The following is a 14,573-nucleotide window of genomic DNA, read 5'->3' as shown; positions in this document are numbered from 1 at the left end:
AGTGCCTTCGAAATATATTTCAGAAATTTTACAATAGGTAACATTAATTTTTATATAATTCCAAGGTAGACCTTTTCCTCGAAATATATAGATTTTTCAAAATGGCATTATATGAAACAGTAAATAAATATATAGGAGGTATGGATCCTTGCGAGTGTTTATCTTTAAAGTTTAAAATGCTAAAATAATTTTAACTAATAATTTTTGCTGCAGTGTGAAATTTGAATTATATGTATATATCCGTTTAATTTATGAATCAATTGCTAGAAAATAACATTGTGGACATTTGTAAGTTTTACATAACATGTTTTAAAACTTGATTTGAATCTGTAAAGAGAAAAGGAGAAATAACGGATTGAGTTATTTCTGCTTTTGCGCTATTTTAGAATATCTTTATTTGGATGTTTATCCGGTTGTATGACGTAAGAAGATGAAATATTGTGGAACCGTTGGTCATATTTAAATAATAGGAGTAATTTTATTATGAAAAATTTAATCTTTTACTTTGAGGGAATAAATTAACAATTCTTCGCTTGTTTCCGTACTCCTGGTACGGAGTTGTTTCCGTACTTCTGTTTTTTTAGAACCAGGAGTACGGAAACACTAAATTATAGATTGTGTTATTGTCTGTCAGTTCTTTAAAATTTGATTAGTTTTAAAAATTAATTTAATACCTTATCGAATTAACGTGTATAAATCGTTAAGCTATGGTTCTGTTTTGGAATTGTAATTTTCAATTCGATTTATTTAAATATCATAAATAATTTCGCATGATGTTTGATATGTAACAAATAAATTAATTATTGTGAACAACTTAGTGAAGAATCATTTGAGTATGTGTTTAATGTACATTATTTTGGGAACATGATTTATAGCATATAGCATTGAAGCATTTATAGGATATTGGGCAAATATAGTTTACTAAATATTGGCAGATATATCTACTCAAAAGTTTTACAAAAGCATTTAGTAAAGTTCTGAGAGATTTTGTAAAGTATTATTTTACAATGTAACTTATCTAGTGTATATTTGCTAATATGTACTTAATGGCTTATGGAAGAAATGGTAATTATAAATTATTATGGTACTGTAGATTGAGATTTAAATGGTGCTTTTTTTCATTCATTAAAGAGTAAAACAAAGCACCATCTTAACAGTTAAGAAGAAAGTCAGAGTAGCTAAAAGCAGACACAGCTCCTCTAGAAATGATATATTAAACAGTATTATCATTCTGAAAGTTATTGTTTACGTTATTGAACATTATTGTTCCATAAGTACCAACAAGTAGTAACTGCTCTCATCTTAAGCAGTAGTGCAGATGAACTGCTTCCATGAAATCAAATAAAAATATTAATTTTCGGCAGTTTTCAGGCAAGTTCTTAATTTATGTATATTTTTTAATCTTTTGTTTTACCGTAACCTTTTCAGTATTCAACCTTTGATGCTTAAAGATGAAGATAGTTGCACCAATAGTAAATATTAAGATTACTTATGTAATTATTTATTATTTCTATAAGTAAAAATATGTTTCAGTTTATCAATAACATTTTCAAATTTTGTAATGTACATTTTTGATATTATATTGGAATTATATAATTATTATCTTTCAATAACCTGCAAGTAAATATTTCATTTAGGAATTATGTAACTGTTGAATTACTAGCTATTTGTATCTTAAAATTACATATGCATATGGAGGTCCACATACTTAAGCTTAGGGTTCAGGGGATATACAACCAAACAAACAAACAAGAAAGATTGGGAGTCCTTTTAAATAACATATACATATTTACTCTTAAGGCTTTTAAATAGACTTACTGAAAAGCCCTACTATTGAACTCCTTTTGACAGCTAATTTGATATTATCATCTTAATATTTGGCTTAAATTGTGTGAGAGAAATCTTAATACTTATTATTTGTGCAATTATCTTTAACTTTCAGCATCAAAGGTTGAATATTAAAAAGGAAATTATAAAATAAAAGTTAAAAAACACTAAAACTAAAAAATGGATTGAAAATTAGTATTTTTAGTCCAAAAGGGGCAATTTGTCCAGAAGGACTATTAATTTCATTTTTGCATTTTACGTTGATTCACAACAAGCATTGTTTGACTTTTCAAACTGTTGCCACCAAATATTGCCATGTATTATATTTAAAAAAATTAAATGATGAAGAATCTGCATAAATGTATCTAAGTTTCTTGTACTGTGATAAAACAACGGTACCTAGAGCCATCAAATTTTGAATAACGTAATCCTCCTGAGAATATGGGCATCTGGAAGCCCAAATTTATTGGAATTTATTTTATTATTTATTTCATATTTTGTAAAACTTTACGAATTTTTTATTAACAAACTCGATGATTTAAAAGCGAGCAATGGCAATACTCTACAAAAAAAACTTTTTATGTCCAGCACGCGGAACTGTGTATAAGAAATTCTAAAGATATGCTCATTTTAAAATTATTTTCTTATATTGCTGTTGAACTGAATTTTATGGTTTAAGTGCGAAGAACATGATATTTAATAAATAAAGGTAACACACAAAATGTTAAAAAAACATCCCTTTGGACGTAATTTAAAATCTGACATGTTTCAGATAAATTTATTTTTTTTTAAATTTAATTTTTTTGGAGAGGGTCACCTAGTGCTTACCTCAAGAGCTTACGTTGCTTGTAGTTACTGTATATTCTGGTGTATAACACACACCAGTAAAAATATATTTACATCTGCCCCTTGCCGATTTTTGGCGGTACATGGGCATTGAGTTTGTGCAGTTCTTTGACTTGTTATTTTGTCTTTTGTGTAGCGGCAATTTTTGCTCCAAAAATCACTGCTACACAAATCCAAAATAACAAGTCAAAAAATTGTACAAACTCAGCATCCATGTACACACTGACCTACTTTTCCTTTAGAAAACATCAGAGAATTGCACAAACTAGGCATTGCACACTTCCTTTGTCCATGTACACATCGATCTATATTCACTTAAAAAGTCAAAACTGCAGCCAACAAAAAATATATAATCTCAATAAACTACATTTTTAAATCAAACAATGAAATAACATAAAAAAGGAAATTCATCTCAGCACTACATAAAAGAAATATCCACTTAACCTTATTTAGGAATTTCCATGTCTTCAGTCAAAAAAAATTCCTTAACAGCATCCAAAAACTTTCTAAAATTACCTGAATTAAAATCTGTATACTGGCATCGCCACATAAATTCACAAAAATAAGAATAAAAAATATCCTCCATAGTGCCGGTATCATCCGATGTTTGACCATATGTACTATTTCCTTTCCACAAACAGGATACTTAATAATGGCTACTAAGTAAACCTTCATTTTCCTACCAGTCAGTTAATGCTTTTTTACCTTTTGCTCCAAATACTACAGAAACTTCAAAATAATCTTACCACATTCAGCCATTTTACTGTGTAAACCACAAAATAACAACATACTTCATCCAAAATCCGACACACGATTTCCAAACCTTTTCCCAACATACGAATTCACTGCAATCAGTTACGCCATAATAGGATTTCCATAGGATTCAACTACTCAGGCTACCATAAATGAACACAACAACTTGGCGTTAAATGAAACAACGATTTGGCAATAAATGAAACAGCAACTTAGCGATAATTCAAGGCACACCCTTAAACCTACAAACCCGCACATCTATAAAGCACATTAAAAATTTTTTTAGTTATATTCGCTGTATAATATGCAGCTTTTCCTTTAGGAAGAAACCTGAAAGATGCATTTGCGATGCTTTTATCTTTTGAAATCATTCATTTATTCGAAGATATTTCCCAGGCTTTCGAACAAATGTTCCCCTGCCAAATGAAACAAACACAGTGCTGGTTTCAAATGCAGTTATTCAGTCTGCGAGAAAAAAGGGAAATCATACTGCAGCAGTTTGGTGTTGGGGAGAAAGTTCCATACATGAGTAGGAGAAAAATGAAATCACAATAATTAATATGAGAAAGAATAAATGTGCTTTGCATAAAGGAGTAACAAAATGGCCTATCCTAGAAGAAAGTTTTGCGAACTGGGTCCTAGAAATTCACTGAATTGGTTATTTATTAAATATCATTTTCTTCACACTTAAACCATAAAATTCAATTCAGCAGCAATATCGTAAAGTAATTTTAAAATGAGCATATCTTTATAATTTCCGATACATAGTCTCGCGTGCTAGAGGTAAAAATGTTTTTTTCCCATACAGTGTTGTCATTACTTGCTTTGAAATTGTTGAGTTTCTTAATTAAAAATTCATTAAAGTTTTACACAATATGAAATAGATAATAAAACAAATTCCAAGTTTGGGCTTCTAGGTGTCCATATTCTAGTGGAGGGCAACTTATTGAAAATTTGATGTCTCTAGGTACTGTTATTTTTTTTGCAGTGAGAGAAACATAGATACATTCATGCAGATTCTTCATTATTTAATTTCTTTAAGTAAAATGCAGGGCTGTAATATTTGGTGGCAACAATTTGAAAAATGAACCAAGCAAAATACCAAAATAAAATTAATAGCTCTTTTGGGTAATGCTTTTTGGGCTAAAAAAAAGGAAGAAAAAGAAAGTGAAAACTTTAAAGCAACTTTGAGTTGGTATAATTGATTTATGGCACTGAGTAATTTAGTACTATAAAAAAAAAAAAAAAAAAAAAAAAAGACAAGTTTCACAAAGCCTTCTAAAAGATTGATAGGTTGATAAGTTTCCAAAAGAGTGTTATTGACCTACGAAGACCAAAAAAAAAAAAAAATTATTTACTGTCACATATTGGAAACATGGATGAAACTCCAGTATGTTTGATATGATAGAAAATAAAAATTTGATATGAAAGGAATAAAAACATTTTGTATAAAACAATAGGTCATGAAAAATCATATGTCACTGTAGTGTTTTATTGCTTAGCAAATGATACAAAATTAAAACCCATGATTATTTTTAAATGAAAGACGATGCCAAAATGTAATTTCCCGAATCATCTTTTCATTCTTGTTCATGAGAAGGAGTTTTTGTGGTTTTCCCCATGTGTAGCATGCATACGAGCCAGTTTCCCTTAGAAAGTCCTCCACGAAGGCATCCCTCCTCTTAGGCAGATAGCCCTCGAGACTTTGCCATAATTACACACACACACTTCATGAGAAGGAATGGATGAATGAAAATGGTGTGAAAGTGTGGATAAGAAATATTTGGCAAAACTGTCCTGTTACCTTAAAGAATCTAGAAAGTTTTTTTAGTTGGAACACGTTCAGATCCCATCTAATGGATAATATCATATTCATCAGCCTCAACATGAAATAATAGCTGGCCATAAATTATGTGAATCATTTTCTAAAGTATTTGGAGGCTCAACCTGCCACGATCATGCAATGCTTCACAAAGCAGATTTTATGCTAAAATATTTCAAAAATTCTTGAATATTCTTGCCATTATTCAAAAAATGTAACATGGGTTTAAAAAATTCTACTTTAAATTTGCATTTTAGTACACACACATCTCGATATCCATAGGCTGAATGATTGATGTACAGTTTGGAGGAAAGACTAATATAGATACATTATCATTCACTAAAACTTTAAGTATGAGCTGAACAGTTATCTACAAGCAGGACAATTTTTGCATTACCAGGTAAACCAACTAAGTTCTGCCGAGCCTTAGGTATGAACTGATTTTCAAATCATTCATTCATTAACACTTGTGTCATCCATGTTCTTTTATGTCATGTATTTTTTCAGATTACGAAAAGTTTACACTTGTGTGTTCTTGCCACATTTGCACATGTTAAAATTGCTAGTTGTACTTTGGAATCTTTGACACGAATTAGAGCCTTTTCTATAGAGGTTGCCAAGATATTTTGCAGTACATATTGCCTGAAAAGACCAGTTTCATCAGCATTGTAAATTTGTTCTGGAGATAACTATTAATGAGTTCAATGAATTCATCTGCAAATAGTTCAGCAGCTTCAGCTGAAGTTTTTTACCTGAAATTCTTATTTGCCTTATGCTATGGCAATTTTTAAATTGGGTTTACCAACCTATTGAATATGTGCACTCAGTTTTTAAGTTAATTTCGTCGTGAAATATTTTAGCTTGCACCATTAGCATTTGACCAGTGAATGTCCTCGCTGCAGTGCTGTCTGGCCCATTCAATTATCACTTTGTGATGATCTTCACTTGCACCATCATGCATTCACTTGCATCACTTGATGCATGGTGAATAATTTTTCTGTTATTCATTGCAAGCGAGATGACGGAATGAAAAAAAAATCAAAAAGTTTCTTTCTCTGTTATGTCATATACAGTTGACTTTATGCATACTTCTTGCATTAGCATTATTTTGAGATGGATATACCTTTATCCATTTTTTGCAGCAATTCCACTTATTGTTTAATGCACATCGAAACACGCTTCAGCTTTGTAGATCCTGTTGGAGCTTCAGCATTAACTCTTTTCCACATGAGTGAAAGTTGAAACTTTAATTTTCATCAAATTGCTGTAATAAAAACAGCCTGAAAAAAATAATTAAGCTGTATCAAATGAGAAAGTTAAGGAACAGTGCAATCTGCCATATTGGCTGGAATACCTTGGAATCAGTAAAGTATAATTTTAGCCCAGCTTAACAGCATCTGCTATACATTAATTGCTCTGTGTCATGAGATTGAAATGAAAGGCAAGTTCCACAAAATTTTGTCTCGCTTCTAGCGTGCACCGAGACAATTAAGTCTGATTGTATTAGTTTAGTTATTTATTATACTTATGTCTATTTCTTGTACATGCTTGAGGCTTATCTGAATCGTGAGTAAATGAATTCCTTAAGGCTTAAGGAGGGATGGTGCTAGGTATCTTTCCATTTGATGCAGTCTCCAAGGGTCCTGAATTCTGCTAAAGCACCTTCCTAAGTTGTAAATTTTTGCCACCCCTAAATTTTGGATCCCAGCACTTTCCCTAAATTCTAAAAATAGTTTCATCCTTTAATTTTGTTGCTTGGTGCTTTTCTAAATTCCAAAAATCTTGTCTTCCCTAAATTCTGCCACCCAGTATGGTGATACAAGCTGTGGCATTAATTCTGGGTTTATGTGAAAAACAAATCAGTTATTCTCAATTCAAATAGCACTAAATGTAATCTTTGGGCCTATGAGTATCATTAGCAAAATCTACATTTAGCATATGGAAAGAAATTTTTGTTAAATTTTTCCTTGTCAATATTTTTTAGCGCATTTAATTTAAATCTGTAATCATTGGCAAGCGTAATATTGTCAACATAAAAGGTTATCATACTCTTTGTAAAGCTGTGGCATTAATTCTGGGTTTATGTGAAAAACAAATCAGTTATTCTCAATTCAAATAGCACTAAATGTAATCTTTGGGCCTATGAGTATCATTAGCAAAATCTACATTTAGCATATAGAAAGAAATTTTTGTTAAATTTTTCCTTGTCAATATTTTTTAGCGCATTTAATTTAAATCTGTAATCATTGGCAAGCGTAATATTGTCAACATAAAAGGTTACCTTACTCTTTGTACTAATAATAAAAAAAATTGTTTGGTCATTGCTGCATGAGTCATTACTCATGTTGTCATATGCTGATAAACATGCAGTGATGAAAGCAAAATATAATAAATAGTGCTTCACCAGGTTGGCAGCAGGGATATAAGTCAACGATATTTCTATCTAGAATATTTCGGCTTTAGATGTATGCCAAGCAAACACATAGCTATGGAGCTAAATTATTGATCACACAAATTTATGCTAAATTATTGTTTCTTCAATAACGAAATGTTTATTTAGTGCCAAATGGAAATTAAGAATCGGGACTTTCCACATTTTTTATCTATGGGGGGGGGAATCAAATGTACATGCTTAAAAAAATTTTTGGTACTTTTCCGTTTTACCGGCGCAAGCGATAAAGTCGCTAATAATGGTGCAACCGATGCCAAACGGAATATTCTCGCTGGTAACCTTTTACGCCTCATTTTCAAAACAAGTCGCAGCTTTTTCTTATCAGATTGATTGTTTCTTTCAATACTGACATATAATTACATAGAATTTTTATCAGATAGTTCAGTTTTATGTCCAAGGCCATTTTCGGTAATTAAGTCAATTAGGATGCAATCACAGCGCTTACCCGAAGCCGAAAATATAGAAAAGGTAAAGTCAAGAGTTAAATTCATCAATTCTAATGAGAATGCATTAGCAAAGTAAAGTACTGCAGTTTTACATAATTTCTGAGTAAGCTATTCGTACGAATTGAAATATTTTTTGCATTTAAACTTGTGTTCCAAATTAAGATTTAACTTGAAATTAATGTAGATAATTACTGAGAGCATTAGATTTTTGTAGAGAGTAGTTTACGTGAGAAGAGATCGCTTCGGGTCACGTGATATGAACCATGAAAGCGTAGTAAATTCTTAAATTAATGTCTTTTTACAAATTTATTGTCTTTATTTATCGGTTTTTTATAAAATTTTAAGCGATATTAAAATGTTTATGCCTTTAAAAAAAGAATTCTTAAAACTAACATTTTTTTAAATATTTTTTATGTGTATACTGTATGTTGACGCCAATAAAGTCTGCTTGGCGAGATTTGCGCCGGCGAAACAGAAAAGTACCAAATTTTTTTTTAAAAAAGTTATTGGCAGTTTTGAGGTCCGGATTTTAGATCATTCTGGATTTTGGACTTCGTACTATATTGCATTTCTGACTTATTAAGACACCTTAGCTGGACCCTATCTTCAAGGCCTATGTGATGCCGTCTTTCAGCAAGATAATGCAGGACATATGTTGCACATGCTGTCTTGACCTTCCTTGATGTAGAGGATGTTCGACTGTTGTTCTGACCAGCACAATCTCTAGATCTGTCACCCACTGAGAATATCTTATGGGTATCATAGTCATAAGCTGCCAAGAGACTGGCACACACCACCACTTGCCAGCCACCATGATTGATGTACTATGGCATTGATCTGAAGTGGTGTAGAATGAAATACCTGGATCTCTTATCCAAAGCTCAGTTTGGCCTGATGCCTAGGTGGATTACAGTTATTGTTGCTTCGAGAGGTGGCATTTCTGTGCCCTAAATTCTGCATATTTTGTACTCCAAACCACGTGCTAGTTTAATCATTTCTTCCTTCCATTATACTGTATATGTGTAATAAATAAGCTTTAGCTATTTGCTTTCCTTCCAGGTAATTTTAATGGCCAGCAGTGTATATGGTTGTACAAAATAAAAATATTGTTTTTTCATCTTTAATAAATCTTTAATCCCCTTTCATTTTTAATAAATTTATGCTTGTGCATGGTAGAAGTGATACTATTTTATTGAAACTGAAATGATATTCCTTACTTATTTTTTAATATGCTTTTTGAAAATAAATGAATGATTAAAATATTTTGTAGCCTTTGAATTTTTTTAATGTTTAATAAATTTTTATACTGACATAAATAATTAAGGTACTATTTATTCGGTTTCGAGGGCCGTAAAAAAATTGCAGCGAAAATGTATGCGCAAAAGCGCCAAATCTAGCAAACACGCCCATTTAACAGCGCGCCAAATCTAGCGTATGCGCTGATTTCAGATTGCGTAAGGTTATATAGTTCTTTATTTCTTAAGACGCCATTGAAATACTAGTTTAATATTTAAATCATTTTTTGATTTAAAATTATTTTTTTGATATCCTATGGATTTAACAATTTGAGAATTGCCCATGACGAAAAGTCGGCAATAGAATTTTGGGTAAAGTGCAGAATCACCCACTGCTTGACGCGTTTTTAAGAATTGCACATACTCGGTATCCATGTGCACATCGACCTATTTTCACTTAAAAAAAAATCCTAGAATTGCACAAAAATGGCACTGCGCACATCCTTGACTTTATCTATGTACACATCAACCTATTTTCACTTAAAAAGTAAAAGAAAATTGACAAAAATCCAATTGTTTTTACCCTTGTAAAAAGCGGCAAACAAATAAGCGAGCGATTCTGCACTTTACTGAGAATATTTTCAAAGAAAAGGCATCATTCATTATAGAAAATTACATTTGAACAACCAACAAGATGAAATTATGCTGTAGCGATAAGTCGGTAGTGAAATAGCGATGCAGGCATCCATTCAGTTATGTTTAGCAATTTTTATATAAATTATAATAATGATCTGAAATAGTTATTTACTCTTATGCTTCCATTCAGTCATGTTTAGACTTTTTTATATAAATTATAACAATAAAAAAGTATTATATGAAATTAACCTTTTATCTAAATTAAAACATCAATCTTAAATAGTTATTTACTATTATACTTCCTTTCTTGCCGCAATTATTTTTGGCAACCTTGGCATCAACAATAGTTTGGCGATTTTTTACGGCCCTCGAAACCGAATAGTACCATAATTAATTATGCTTTAATGATTGCTTGGTAGCAAAAAAAACCAGCTGCTGTAGCCTTGGGCCAGGTTTGAATCTGAAAGAGAAATCACGGATCTTTGTATAGTGTCTTTATGACATGGGGATAGTAAAGTACTGTGGAGCTGAAATTCTCAGGAGGTTAGTTCGAGAGAAAAAGGAATGGGAAACCCTTAAATCTGTTCCCTGGCAAATTCTCCTTCAGGGTGGGACAGGCTTCAACATATTTGTACTGTTTCGTGTAAGGCGATCAAAGCCTAAGCCAAGAGTGTAAACTGAAATTGCATGCACAAGATAAAAACAACTGGGGGGGGGTTCTCTTTTTTTTTTTTTTTTTTTACAAAATGAAACAAATTTGTTAGAAATATGAAAAATATTTTATATAAAATTTTAATGTCACTTACTAAATAGTTATGAGAACATGATATAAAGAATAATAATAATAAAGAGAAAAAAAATTCAAATTTCTATTTATTTTCTATCTGAAATCTTAAATTTGGTACTTGCAAGATACATTTATTATGTACACTATTTAATTCAAACATACTGATAGCTAAATATTAAATTCTTAGACTGACATTCCTTTCAAATAATTCTATCATGTTTTATTAATCGTTAAATAATTTACTTAAATTTAAAGTAAAAATAAACAAATTATCAAAAATTCTTAAGTTTTCAGTGCAAGTTTTCCAAGTATAACAAAACTTAAGAATAAATAATGACAACCTAATTTCTATCTCTTGGTGCATAAATAAAAATATATATGTATGCAAATAATTATAAACTCATTATTTCTTACTGCAACTTGATAGCATTGGATTCTGATAAAGTTTCTTGTCTTGGAGAGAAATTATGGGGAATTATCTTTATCAGGGATTGTAGATGCTCATCGATCAATCAGGATCTTTTCTTATCAATTTTCAGGTGTGAAAAAAAGGCTGTTTGCATTTAAATATGTTCCCAAACAAACCGATTATTCTTAGTACAAAAGATTAGTTATTTTTTGATAATTTATCAATAATTGAGCTTATTTATTTTTTGACAAGTAAGAATAAAAGTTAATAAAATCTTTATCTTGAAATCTTTGAATAAGGTTTATGTTACATTGTAAATGAAATTAACTACATTCATAAATTTTTGGCGCATTGTTTGTATTTGTTTTTAATGGAAATATAATCTTGAACTTCAAATGACTAAAATCTTAAAATCTTTGTACCACTGTATTTGCAATAAATACATAATTAAAAGTTATTTATTACATAAAATAGCTTTGGGGGGCCATCAGTTTGACACCCCTGGCCTACATTAAAGACAAGTGCAACCCTGTGCTCTAGGTCATGCTAAAATTTGTGGACTTAATTTGATGGTACTGTCAGACAAGTGCATTAAGTCACACCACCACCATGATTAATTATGCATCAAATAGAAGACATATTTATTTGGGAACTGATAATAATTGCAAATGCTCATGTTCACTGAAAGATTTAGCCTTAGAGAGCATAGATAAATTTTAAATTGGAACCCTATTTATAATAGTTGCTTTTATTGAAATCTAAATCAATGCAACAATAATGACATAGTATGCAGACTATTACTTGTAGTTTATTTATTTTTTAGATGGTACCATGTAAATTGGTCTCTGTTTTAATCACTTTTTTTTTCTGCACCTCCAAATTTAATTATAAAGTTATTAAAATCTGAACTAGCATTTCACAAATGCTACCACATTTTCTCTTTGAAGCATAGTTAAGAAAAGTGATGACTTGAAGATCGGTTAAGAAAAGTGATGACATGAAGATCTGTTAAGAAAAGTGATGACTGTTTTTTGGCCATGTTTATGGAACATGCATACTGTATAATGACACATTCGTGCTCTTCTTTTGGAAAGCTGAAAGGAATTTAATTAAATGAAATAAAAATTTAATAGGTATTAAATTAATGGAATCATTTTCATTTAGTTATTCTTAATTATTTCTATTCACTTTAATTTTTAAAAATAATTTATGGTGCTAACAAAGCTATAAATAACTAGACAAAAGTGGTAGATCACATATTACATCATCACAATTGAGAGTACAAACATTGATGCAATAATAATTGCACAATAAGAGCTTTAGTGTTATATATATATATATATATATATATATATATATAATTATAGTAATTGATCAGACTTAAAAAATAAATTTTTTATTTTCAGATATGTAAGATAAAAATATATGAATCAGAATTATAATATAACTATAAACATTAATTCTTCCTCTCTATTCTAAAATCGTAATAACTTATCTGCATTGCGTCATTGAAATTAATTATGCAATCTTACGTAACCGTTAATACCAGATGCCTCTTGACAACCAATCACCGAATTGTAAACCAAAACTTTTCTCTTCGCGTGCTTCCATCTTTCATAACGACGCACTTCAGCTTTTGCTCGCTACTGTGCTAAGATGTGATTTCGCTGGCTTGCTTTCTATCCCAACAATATCAAAAATGTAAATCTTCTGTGGAAAGGCACGACTAGAGTGCCAAGTGATTGTGGCCACAAATATCAATTGGAAATAAAAATGGAATTAAAACTGCCTCCACTGCCAAGTTCTTTAAATACTACGCAATCAAAATTCTTCTTCAATATGGGTCTAATCACGCATCTACAGTGTTCCGTCATTTCCTTTGTGCTTTTAATATTACAATTAAGCCGGTAAGGATAGTTTCCTGCAGCCTGAAACCTCAATGGAAAATTTAATTCAGCTCTTCAAATCATCGTTCTGTGATAAATCCAAGATAATGTGAAAGAAGTGAATCATCAAGTTTGTTTTTTCAGTGTTTGAAAAATAACAGATCATTCTTCTGCTGTGGTGTTTTGCAAGTGCTTCAAAAAATAATCACGCGTAGTGTTTACAGATTAAAAGTAATATCTCGATAAATTGAGAAGTTCGAATGCCTAGTGAAAAGGAAATCATCAGTGAATTACCGTTAAGGGATTCAGCATTACATCGGGTTCAAGGTCGATCCGAGTTAGTGTTTGCAAGTATGTGCGACAGAAAATTATTTGCACTTTCGCTTTTTCAACAGCTCAAAAATTATTACATTCGTGTGAACCTAGCTCAGGAACTAAATTATTTAATGTGCTGCGAATTCTATAGTTTTCAGTTCAACTTTGGTTAAAATTTCTGCAATTTGTTTTGAGAAAATCTGAAATTCTTGTTCATTAATTTTTCTAATTTTTCATAATTATGTGTGAGCAAATTAAGTAACGGAATTTTAAACTATTTAAATTATTCATACGGAAGGATATTAAGATAAGTTTTTATGTTATTGAAATTTTGTTGAGAATTTTGAATACGAATTTTATAATTATTCTAAAAATGAAGTAGGTGTAAAATATAAATGAAATTATTACAGATATGTAATATGAAGTTATGATAAATGCATGTTAAAATTTATGGGTTATTGTGTGTTAAGTATAGTATGATGAGGGTGTACTGGTTCCTTCAACAGAGGCCTGCAATTACCTCTGTACAGTTGTTCCCTTCACCCTCTTCAAGTAAGATAATGTCGGAGGCTCTCATTTGAGTGTGTGTAATTTTTTTATATTATTATTATTATATTTTTTATTATGGAATGTATTAATGCAGTTCTCAAAGGCCAGTTACCTTAATGCAAGGAACGGAGGCCTTTTCAAGTAACTGCCTAGGCACCCTAGGCCACCAGTGCATAGAACACACTGGTTAACTCAAGAGGACAGCCCTATTGATGGATATGTTTGTTTAGAAGTATTGCGAGGCCTTCCAGTATGGTAAAATAAAGGAATTGTAAATGAATGATGATAACGGTGAAACCATAAATTCTGAAAATCTTAATTCTATTATTTATCATGTTAAATTATAATTTATCAGTATGGAAATAAGTATCATAAATATTTATGTGCATTTAATTATAAGAAATGATTATGTAAAAGTTTTTGTGATATTCTGTAATAACAAGAACCTTCCCTGATGAATTATGATTATGTGAACTCTCAAACAAAAAGACTTTTGGACTGAAATGTTGAAAAATTCAATAGGACTCTAAAAATTAAGAATCTATTAAAAAAAAAAAAATTGATATTTATAAATTATGCTTTACAGGACAAAAATTTTATGATTTATTTT

At 30.6% G+C, this 14,573-nt stretch overlaps 1 protein-coding gene across 1 annotated transcript in view; it reads left to right on the top strand.

Annotated features, from left to right (window-relative positions):
* The first annotated feature begins 125 nt into the window (after positions 1–125).
* BORCS6 (BLOC-1 related complex subunit 6) overlaps positions 126–14,573 on the top strand; it is a 62,534-nt gene continuing 48,086 nt past the window's right edge. The window contains exon 1 of the mRNA XM_035374160.2: positions 126–288. The gene's annotated coding sequence lies outside the window, so the exon portion shown is untranslated. The remainder of the gene's footprint in view (positions 289–14,573) is intronic.

The sequence above is a fragment of the Stegodyphus dumicola genome, chromosome 9 (genome assembly GCF_044657685.1).
Source record: "Stegodyphus dumicola isolate Sdum_Otavi_A_Nest chromosome 9, ASM4465768v1".
Classification (NCBI taxonomy): Eukaryota; Metazoa; Arthropoda; class Arachnida; order Araneae; family Eresidae; genus Stegodyphus; species Stegodyphus dumicola.
Note: the sequence above shows the minus strand (reverse complement) of the source record. Positions and strands in the feature narration are given on the sequence as shown.